At 33.6% G+C, this 11,420-nt stretch overlaps 2 pseudogenes; both read left to right on the forward strand.

Annotated features, from left to right (window-relative positions):
• Positions 1-440: 440 nt before the first annotated feature.
• Positions 441-785, forward strand: LOC141489258 (large ribosomal subunit protein eL30 pseudogene; annotated as a pseudogene).
• A 9,521-nt stretch (positions 786-10,306) lies between these two features.
• On the forward strand, positions 10,307-11,156 carry LOC141489697 (ribonuclease H1 pseudogene; annotated as a pseudogene).
• Positions 11,157-11,420: the final 264 nt, after the last annotated feature.

Here is an 11,420-nt window from a genome sequence, read left to right on the forward strand (position 1 = left end):
GATGCCTGTGGATTGTCTCCCAAGCCCCCAAAGCCTTGGAAGTGTGGTAAATCAGTCATAGGCTGAGGAAATGAGCAAACAATAGAATAAGAAGATTCTGACCATAGAAAATTACTTTGATCCCATGGATGACCAAAATATGTTCTCAGAAGATGAAAAAATCAAAGGCTCTGTATCCAAAACCTCCCAGAGAAATAGAAAATGGGCTCAGGCTATGGATGGGCTCAAAAAAAGATTTTCAAAAATAATTAAAGGAGGTAGAGGAAAAATTGGGTGGAGAAATGAGAGCAATTCAGATAAATCATGAAAACCAAGTCAGCAGTTTGGTGAAAGAAATACAAAAAATAGTGAAGAAAATAATATGTTAATCTTTGCTCACTTCCTGATCATTTTGGTAGCAGGTCACTGGGTGAGGGTCCTTCTGCATCACAGGCAGAAAGATGGTGGCAGTAAAGAAGATGAAAAAATTGCTGTAGTCCATCAACTAGAGGCTCCAGCTGATGATAAGCAGAAAATACATGCTAGGCTACAAACAGACCCTGAAAATGATCAGACAAGAAAAAGCCAAATTTGTCATCTTAGTCAACAACTACCCGGCCTTGAGGAAATAAGAAACTGAATATTATGCTATGTTGGCCAAAACTGGCATGCATCACTACAGTGGCAACAACATTGAATTGGGTACAGCATGTGGGAAGTACTACAGAGTATGTACACTTGCTATTATTGATCCAGATGATTCTGATATCATTAGAAGCATGACAGAACAGACCAGTGAGAATTAAACTGTACAAAAATATTCATTAATAAAGTGGCCAGAGATTGTTAAAAAAAGAATATGTTAAAAATCAGTTTAGACCAAATAGAAAAAAGCTACAGAACAAGCAAATGAAGAGAAACATGTCATAAAAAGCAGAATTGGCCAGCTGCAAATGGTGATAAAGTTCTCTGAAGAAAATAATTCCTTCAAATGCAGAATGGAACTAAAGGAAGCAGATGACTTTGCAAGAACCTGGAAAGAAATAAAACTTTAGCTCCCCCCCCCAAAAAAAATTATAAGAAAATGTGAAATATCTCTTCAGAAAAACAACTGATCTTGAAAACAAATCCAGAAGAGATCATTTAAAAATTATTGGGCTACCTGAAAGTCATGATTATGAAAAGAGCCTAGATTTCATTTTTCAAGAAATAATACAACAAAATTGCCCTGAGATCCTGGAAACAGAGGGTAAAATAGAAATTGAGAGAATTCACTGATTACTTCCTAAAAGAGATCCCAAAAGAAAAAGCATTTTTCCTATTTTTTCCTTCCCCCCTTGCAAAACTTACTTACTTTCTTTTAGCCAATGTCATTATTTTGAGTAGTAACTCAAACTTTTTTTTTAATTTTCTCGAATCAATAATGATTTGGAGCATTTTTTCATATGAAAATAGATATCTTTAATTTTTTTCCTCTGAAAACTGACTGCTCATATGCCTTGACAATTTATCAATTGGAGAATGTCATATTCTTACAAATTTGACTTTGTTCTCTTCTATGTATTTTAGAAATGAGTTCATGTTTCAGGAACATTAGCTGCAAAATTGTTTCCTAACTTTTTGAACTCATGTGTTTTATTTTTATAAAAACTTTTTCAGTTAATGTAATTAGAATTATCCATATTGTGTTTTATAATGTTCACTAACAGGTGCTTGGCCATTAATTCCTTTCCATTCTATGTATCTGATAGATATATTATTCCTTATAGTGTAACCCTTGATTTCTAAATCCTGTACCAATTCAATCTTATCTTGTTATATGGTATGAGATGTTGGTCTAATTCTAGTTTCTGCCATACTATATTCCAGTTTTCCCAGCAGATTTTGTTAAGCAGTAAATTCTTATACCAGAGCCTGGAGCCTTAATGCTTATCAACAATAAATTACTTTAGTCATTTACTACTGTGTCTTTTGTATCTAATCTATTCCACTGATCCACCACTCTATTTCTTAGTCAATACCAAATAGTTTTGATGCTTCATACTTTATAATATAATTTTAGCTCTGGTACAGTTAGGCCATATGTCTTTACATTATCTTGCCTTAATTCCCTTGATACTTTTGACGTTTTATTCTTCACATGAATTTTGTTACTATTTTTCTAACTCTAAGAAGTATTCTTTGGTAATTTGATATGGCAGTGAATACGTAATTTATTTAGATAGAAGTTTCATTTTTATTATATAATGCTGATGGTTTAAGTAGGTTTATTTTATATCTTGCAACTTTGCTAAAGTTATTAATTGTTTCAAGTAGGGTTTATTTGATTTTCTAGGGTTCTGTAAGTGTACCAAAATATCATCTGCAAAGAGTGAGAATTTTCTTCCTCATTATCTATTCTAATTCCTTCAATAGCATTTTTCTTCTTTCACTGCTAAAGCCGACATTTCTAACAAATGTTGAATAATAGTGGTGGTAATGGGTATCCTTGTTTTACTATTGCACTTATTGGAAATGCTTCTAGCTTATCCCCATTACTATAATGGTTTTATATGACTTTAGATAGATACTATCTATCATTTTTAGGAAAACCTCATTTATTCCTATGGTATCTATTGTTTTTAATAAGAATAGTTTCTGTGTTTTTTTCAATTGGTTTTAAGCATCTGTTGAGAAAATCATATTATGATAATTTTGTAACTGGTATGATATATGACAATAGTTTTCATAATATCGCATTTCTAAAATAAATCCAACATGATCATAGTGACTTTCTCTAATCCCTTAGCCAATATTTTATTTAAAATTCTCACATCAAATTTTCATATGCTGATGCTTCCTGGTTTAGGTATCAGCACTATATTGCTACTTTAGAAGAAATTTGACTAAACTCCTCCTTCTCCTAATTTTTCAAATAGATTATATAGAATTGGAATTATTTTTTTGAATATTTAGTAGAATTTACTTGAAAATCCATTTAGCCTGGAAATATTTTCTTCAGGAGTCCATTCTTTAGGTGATTAATTCAATTTCTTTTTTAAGAAATGGGAGTGTTGGAGGAAGCTAGGTGGTACAGTAAATAGAGTGCCAGCCCTGGAGTCAGGAGGGCCTGAGTTCAAATTTGACCTCAGACAATTAATTATTGCCTAGCTCTGTGATCTTGGTCAAGTCACTTAACCCCTTTGCCTTAAATAAATAAATAAATAGATAGATAGATAGATAGATAGATAGATAGATAAATAAATAAATAATGTGGGAGTATTTCAGTATTTTATTACCTCTTCTGTTAATTTGGAGAACTTGTATTTTTATAAATATTCATCTACTTCTCTTAGATTGTCAAATTTATTGGCATACATGTTGGGAAAATAGCTTCAAATTATTACTTTAATTTCCTTGTCTTGGGTGATGAATTCACTCTCTTTTTGAAGTCAGATTAACCAGAGATTTATCTATTTTATTTTTTTCATAAAACTTTTAATTTATTAAGATAAATAGTTTTCTTACTTTAAGGTTTATTAAGTTCTCTATTGATTTTCAGAATTTTATATTTGATTTTTAAGTAAGGATTAAATATTTGTCCTTTTTCCTAGCTGTTGTTTAGTTGCACATGCAATGGATTGCTTATAATTTTTTAATTGATCTTTATCCTCTCTTATATGATTTTTGAATTATTTTTTAAATTTTCTTTATTACAGTTATGTATTGCTTTTTTCCCGAATGGGTTAAAGTGCTTTTAAGGATTTTCTTGAATAGCTTTAATTTTTTTCTATATTTTTTCTTGTTCTCTCATTTGATTTTTGAAATTATTTTTAAGGGGGTGGAGACAAGATGACAGAGAGAAAGCAAGAACTTTCTTAAACTCTGGTTTCCTACAGAAAAAAAACAGTAATCAATCTAATCAGATTTTTAGAGAAATAAAATCCACAAAAGAATACAATGGAACATCTTTCAATAAGATCTTTTTTGCAGGGATGGATGTGGGGAAAAATATGAATGTACCCAGGACAGGAAACTGAAAATCAGTAAACTGTTGGGGGGGTGACCAATAGGAGATTCTAAATTGCAGGAAAACTCTCCTATGGAGGCCATAATAATCTGTGCTCAGGATTGTTGGGGGAAGCATATGCCCCAGTACCCCATTCAGTCAGTATGACTGGACTGAATGGTCCATCCCAGAGGGCAAGCTCATAGTATTTCCAACCCAAAATATCTATCAATAAATGGCCAAACTGTTGGTATTCCTGTGTAGATGACCCAGAAAGCAAGTCCCAGGTCTTCCCAACAAAGATGGCCCAGGGAATGGGAACTTGGCACCCCCAATGTATATGATACAAACTGATATTCCAAATGCAGTGGACCCAGTGAGTAGTCATGTATGGTTCTCAATACTGAAGGCCTCTCCCTCAAGACAAGAATTTTTGAATAGTAACTCAATACCAAAACTCAAAATGAATAAAAATGATCAGAAAGAACTTCTTGGGGTAAAGTCAAGATGGTGGTATGAAAAGAGCAGGCTCCAGGAGCTTTTCCCTACATAATGTTAATTGAAGGCTATAGATTCCAATAAAAGACCAAATTTTCAACTATAGACATCGGGGAGGATCTTCAGTGAAGATCTATTTCTTAAGGGAAAAAAGGACTTAAAACCCAGCTACTTGAGATAGCAGGAAAAATATATGGAGGATTCCAGCCACAGAACAGCCCAGGTCCTGGCAGCCAGATAGCAAGCTAGGAGGAAGTGTTTCATCCCCAGGCAGAGCCTGACCACTAGGAACACTGGGGCAACAGAAAAAAACTGGGTTGGACAAAAACACTGCATTGGCAGAGCTTGAACATAAAGGAGGAAACAAATCTATGCATAGACAATCAATGGGCTGCATAGGGAACATCTTGACAAATGATGTCAGAGATCAGACTCCAATTCCAGCACAAAATGCTCAGGATTATACTCCCTATACCCCAGGAGTTGAGACAAACAAACAAAATGAATTAAAAAATAAACAAACAAAAAAGAACAGTAACATAAAAAAAGTTACTTTTCAGGTAGTGATGAATAAATGCCATCTCGGAAGAAGAAAGCAGTGGGAAATTACCTATGTAGAAAGATACAACAGAGTTTATGAATTGGAATGAAATATAAAACCTTATAGAAAAGCTTAAAAAAGATTTTAAAAACAAAGAAGAGAAGAAAAAAAGGAAAGAGGAAATGAGAGCCATGATGCAAAATTATGAAAAATTGACCAAAGAATGCTTCTTTAAAAGCAAAGCTAACCAAGGAGGAAAAGAATGTAACTACTCTAAATGCTAAATCCAACAAATGAAAAGGGAATGTAATTCATCTAAAGCTCAAATCAACCCACTGGAAAGAAAATACAACTCAGCAAAAAGTAAAATTATCCTATTGGAGAAGGAAACACAAAAGGCTAACTGAAGAAAATAAAACACTAAAAATTAGAATTTGACAAATAGAAACTAATGAATCTATGAAACTCCATAAAACAAGACTCCATCAAACAAAATAAAAGGCTGAAAAAATTGAAGAAAATATAATGTAGCTTTTAGTAAAAACTAATGATCTGGGAAATAGATTCAGGAGAGATTAATATTTTAATTATTGGTCTACCTGAAATCCTAGATCAAAAAAAGAGTTGGAAAAAAATGCCTTTTAGGAATTTATCATGGAAAACTGTCCCAATGTACTAGATTAACGAGGCAAAAATAGTCCTTGAAATAATACACATAACACCTCCAGAAAGAGACTCCAAAGTAAAAAAAAAAAAAAAAACCACGAAATAACATAGCCAAATTCCAGAATTCTCAAATAAAGGAGAAAATACTGTAAGCGAGAAAAAAGAAACAATTTAAATACAAAAGAATTACAATAAGAACTACACAGAATTTAGCAACATTAACATTAAAGTTTGTAGGACCTTGAAAAAGATATATTGGAGACCAAAGGACCTTGGATTATATCAAAGAATTTACTGTCCTGAAAAATTCAGCATATTCTGTAAGGGGAAAAGATGAATTTCTTTTTTTTAAATAAAGAAAAATTTTATTTACTTTGAATTTTACATTTCCCCTAATTTGCTTCCCTCCACCCAACCCCACAGAAAAGAGTCTGTTAGTCTTTACATTGTTTCCATGGTATACATTGATATAAGTTGAATATGATAACCTTGAAATCATACCCTTAAGGAAGAAAATAAAGTATAAGAGATAGAAATATTACATATTGAGATAATGGGGGTTTTTTTGCATTGAATTAAATGTAATAAATTCTGGTCTTTGTTCAAACTCCACAATTCTTTCTTTGGATACAGATGGTATTCTCCATCACAGATAGCCCAAAATTATGCCTGATTGTTGCACTGATGAAATGAGCAAGCCCATTAAGGCTGATTATCAGCCCCATGTTGGTGTTAGGGTGTACAATGTTCTTCTGGTTCTGCTCATCTCACTCAGTATCAGTTCATGCAAATAACTTCCAGACTTCCCTCAATTCCCATTCCTCCTGGTTTCTAATAGAACAATAGTGTTCCATGGCATATATATATATATATATATATATATATATATATATATATCACAGTTTATTAAGTCATTCCCCAACTGAAGCACATTTGCTCTCTCTGAAGGAAACATCTCCCTCAAATGTAGACTGAATCTAAAGGAAGACAATATCCTTCCAAGAATCATGAAACAATAAAATAATACCCAAAGAATAAAAAATTAGAAGAAAACATGAAAATCTCATTAAACAAACAACTGACCTTACAACAGATCCAGAAGAGACAATATAAAAATTATTAGGCTACCTGACAGTCATGATCAGGAAAGGAGCCTTGATTTAATTTTTAAAGAATTTCTAGAGGGAAAATGTTCTGATATCCTAGAAGCAGAAGGCAAAATAGAAATTGAAAGAATCCACTGATTTCCTCCTCAAATAGATTCCAAAAAACAACCCTCATGAATATTAAAGTCAAATTCCAGAACTCCCAATTCAAAGAGAAAATATTACAAGCAACCAGAAGGAAACAATTCAAATATTATGAAATTACAGTCATGATCACAGAGGACCTAGCAACATTCACTCTAAAGACTCATAGGTCTTGGAATAACATATTCCAGAAGGCAAAAGATCTTGGAATGCAACCAAAATCCATTACCCAGCAAAACTGAACATCCTCTTCCAGGGTAAAAGGTGGATATTCAATGACATAGGGATAATTTAAACTTGAAAGGACCAGATCTCAACAGAAAGTTTGATCTGCAGGTACAGGACTCAAGTGAAGCACAGAGAGGGTGAATGGGAAGGGTAAATTATGAGATATTTACAGATGAGCTGTGTGTAATTCTGCAGGGGAGAATGATACTGATAATACTCATATGAATCTTCTCAATTATTAGAGCAGTTAGAAGAAACATATATAGACAAGGCACAGGTGGGAGCTGAATTTGAAGGTATATAATATATTGTAAAAATGGAATCATTGGCTAGAAAACAGAATATCCTGGGATAAAGGGAAAGGATAGGTAGAATATGCTAAAATATTTTATGTAAAAGAGTCAAGAAAAAGCTTTTGCAATGGAGTGGAAGAGGATAAAGTTGAGGGGGGAATGAGGGAGTCTTCATTTCATGGGACATGGCTCAGAGAGGAAACAACACATATACTTAATATGGCATAGAAATCTAGAGCAAAAAAGAAGAGGAAAGGGGATGGGAGAAAGGGGATGGGGGAGTAGAGGGGGGTGAAGGTGATAGAGGAGAGGGCAGAGCATCAGAGAGAATAGTCAAATATAACACATTTTCTTTTTTACTTTTTGAAAAGTGGTGGGATTTGGTGGCCTTTTCAGGATCACATGGCTGGATGGTTGTTGGATTTCTGAGGTGGGTTGTAGGATTGGCGCCTCCTGACCCCATGGTCGGTATTTTGTATGCTTTGCCACTTAGCTTCCCCACAGCACAATTTTGAAGAAGGACAGAGTGAAAGGAGAAAGAAAATATAATGAATGGTAGTGTGGAGGAATGGATAAAGGGAATTACAATCAGCACCAGCAACTGTGGAAAAATATGGAACTAACTTCTCTGATGGACTTAAGTTTAAGAATGTGATCCACCCCAGAGACAGAGCTGAAGGTATCTGAACACAGACAGAAGGACATTTTTTTCCTCTTTCTTTCACTTTATTTCTTATAAAGTTTTTATTTTTGTGGGGGGAAGGGGATTGTGTTTACTCTTACAACAAGACTATTTTAGTAATGTGTAAATAAATAAAAATGTAAAATTAAAATTTTAAAAATAACTATTAAAAACTGAAAATAGATTTATCAAAATCAAAATAATCTGCCTCCAGATGGTACATACATATAAAAGTAAAGATGCAACAGTGGACTCAAATGATCTTGTATGGGAAAATAAGGAGAACTCTACCAAAGGTAAATAAACAAATCCCTAAGCCATATTTATTTTTATAATTGTAAGGCATTCTGAAGACAATTCATGAAAAGATTATGTCAATTAGATATTAAAGATAGTTTATTCCAGACATTGATAACTATAGACTTTCACAATGCAGTTTTAGAAATTGATCAACATATCACCTCAGGTAGGGAAAAAATTTAATTACTGAATACATAGTAGTATCCACCCTGTTACTGGAGGCTTATCATTTTTCATATTCTAGCATATAACAAATTTTAATAATATCATTTCATATTTCAAGGTTACTAGAAAATTAAATGATTAAAATGTACTGGAATTAGCACCTCGTCATAGAGCAAACTGATGTCCATAATCACCAGAATATAACCAAATATAAACATTTAAAAGTAATGTTTTAATTCATATCACCATATTGAATATTTATAATATGAAATGAAATGTAAAACTTTTGAAATATAGATTTCTAAAAGAGATCAAAATTCATAGGAATTGGATGAGGGTGATAATCAGAATATCCTGTCTACTACAGAGTTGCAACAATTATTCTTTGAATTATCCTAATGAAGACTAGCTAATATTTCAGTATTTACATTCAACAGAAAATATCTACTTTAATTATCTGTGCTATAATCCAAAGTGCACTAAATGTGAACAGATAATGGTAGTATATCCTTGTCCCAAGACTATTTTCTACCTGAACTGCTTCCCAAAGATAGAAATTATGATGAATTTAATATTGTTGTTGCTGTTGCCAACACCTCAGTTGTCACCACTATCACCACTACTACTGCTTCAGCTGCAAAATAAAAATCTATGACATGATTTATCACATTAATATCTTAACAGTAAAAGCAAAGAGAAGTAATGCATTGTCATGTATAGTAAGATTAATCGAAGAATGTAAATGTAAACCTTCTAAACTTTTTAAACAATATTTGCATTTATAACTTGTCCTTCAATCTTGGTGGATATTAAGATTCGATATTTTAAAATAAAAATCAATCAGTTTTATATTCTGTTACACAGATTAAAAAAGTTCATGCTTTGATTTTGTTTTCAAGTAAGTGCAGCAGCTATACTTTTTCAGGTGGATAATCCATTATTGAATGTGATTAAAGACTATCCATTTTTAATTTGGGATTAAAAAATGCTGCTGCAAAGGTAGAAGCATTTTGTAGCATTATTTCTTTCAGAAAGCACAGACTACATGATATTCAAGCAGCAGTGAAACTTGGAATGGCTAATATAAATTAAAAATCATTCAACATCGTACCAAAATACATGAATGAATGAATGAATGGATGAAGTTGGCCAGGTTAACTCATATGAATGAAATGAACAAAAATATCAAACAATAATTCTGATTTCTAAAATCTCTCAGCTATAATTCCTCTTAGTGGATTTATTGAAGGAGAAATACGGAACTCCAGGATAAGTGAGCAACAAGCATTTCAAAATGTCTCCTAATTGTGGAGGCTAAAAAACAATTTTTCCTCTCCAGGCAGAAACGAACATGTTTGCTACACAGGGGACAATTTGTTTGCCTTTTAGATTTCAGCCTTTACTCTTGTTAACAATTTTTACTTAAAGGACAGTATTAATATTCTTTTTTGCTATTTTAAATATTTCCAAATTTAAACATATTGACACATTTTCTTTCACTGAACATTTTCATCATATTAGACAGTTTCTGATATTCTACAACTACAAAGGAATTCTATATGATTAATCCATATAATTTCTTCGGAATTAAATTGAAGGTATGGTAAACTTTAAATGAATAATGAATCAAGGTTAAGATACGAGCCGTGTCCTCGGCTACCCGGGCCCGCCGGCCGCGGGGCTCCTCCCCGCGCCCACTGTGCCCTGGAGCGGGCCATGCTGAGGCTCTGGGCAGCGCTCCCCAGAGTCGCCATGGGTGTCCTCGGCTGCGGCGGTGCCCGCCGCCTGAGCACCGCCACGTTCTACGCCGTCATGAGGGGTCGCAAGACCGGCGTGTTGCCCACCTGGAGTGAATGCCAAGCACAAGTGAACCGATTTCCTGCTGCTCGGTTCAAGAAGTTTGCTACTGAGGATGAGGCTTGGGCCTTTGTCCGAAATACTTCAAGCCCTGAACCTCCAACAGAACAAAGAAATGCAACACAGAGGACCCCAAAGTGAAACCAAACAAAAGACCCTGTGAATCATCAGATAAACACGAGCCTTGCAAAAAAATTGCAAAACAAGATTCTGAACCTTTACTTAGCAAAGATAAATTTTCTTATATGGGAGATGGCAACCGTGGTTTGCACAGATGGCTCCTGCTCCAGTAATGGGAAGAGGAAAGCAAGAGCAGGCATTGGTGTTTATTGGGGACCAGGCCATCCCTTAAATGTGGGTGAAAGACTTCCTGGGAGACAGACAAATCAAAGAGCAGAAATACATGCTGCCTGTAAAGCAATTGAAGAAGCCAAGAATCAAAACATCAGTAAGCTGGTTCTCTACGCAGATAGTACGTTTACTATAAATGGTATAAGGAATTGGGTTTAAAGACTGGAAGAAAAATGGCTGGAAAACAAGCACAGGAAAAGATGTGATTAACAAAGAAGACTTCATTAAGCTTGATAAACTTATTCAAGGCATAGACATTGAATGGCTGCACGTTCCTGGTCATTCAGGGTTTCCAGGCAATGAAGAAGCTGATAGATTAGCAAGAGAAAGAGCTAAAAAATTTCAAGATTCAACTTAGTATAATTTTTAAAATCTAATTAAAGAGCAAACCAAGTGCTTTTTAGTCATTATTTGTTTGAAAATTTGCCTCTAAGATATGAACAATTAAAAAGTGGATTTGGTAACATTCTTGTTTCATCAGAAAGATCGTTTTCTGTTGAAATATGGTTAAGTATATTAAATTATCCTTCACTTTTCCCAAAAATATCTATTTATCTTTGGGAATCTTGTGAGATTAAGCATAAAGTATATTTAATTATTACCCAACGTTGTTCTCAAATTT

Source organism: Macrotis lagotis, chromosome 5 (assembly GCF_037893015.1).
Source record: "Macrotis lagotis isolate mMagLag1 chromosome 5, bilby.v1.9.chrom.fasta, whole genome shotgun sequence".
In the NCBI taxonomy this organism is placed as follows: domain Eukaryota; kingdom Metazoa; phylum Chordata; class Mammalia; order Peramelemorphia; family Peramelidae; genus Macrotis; species Macrotis lagotis.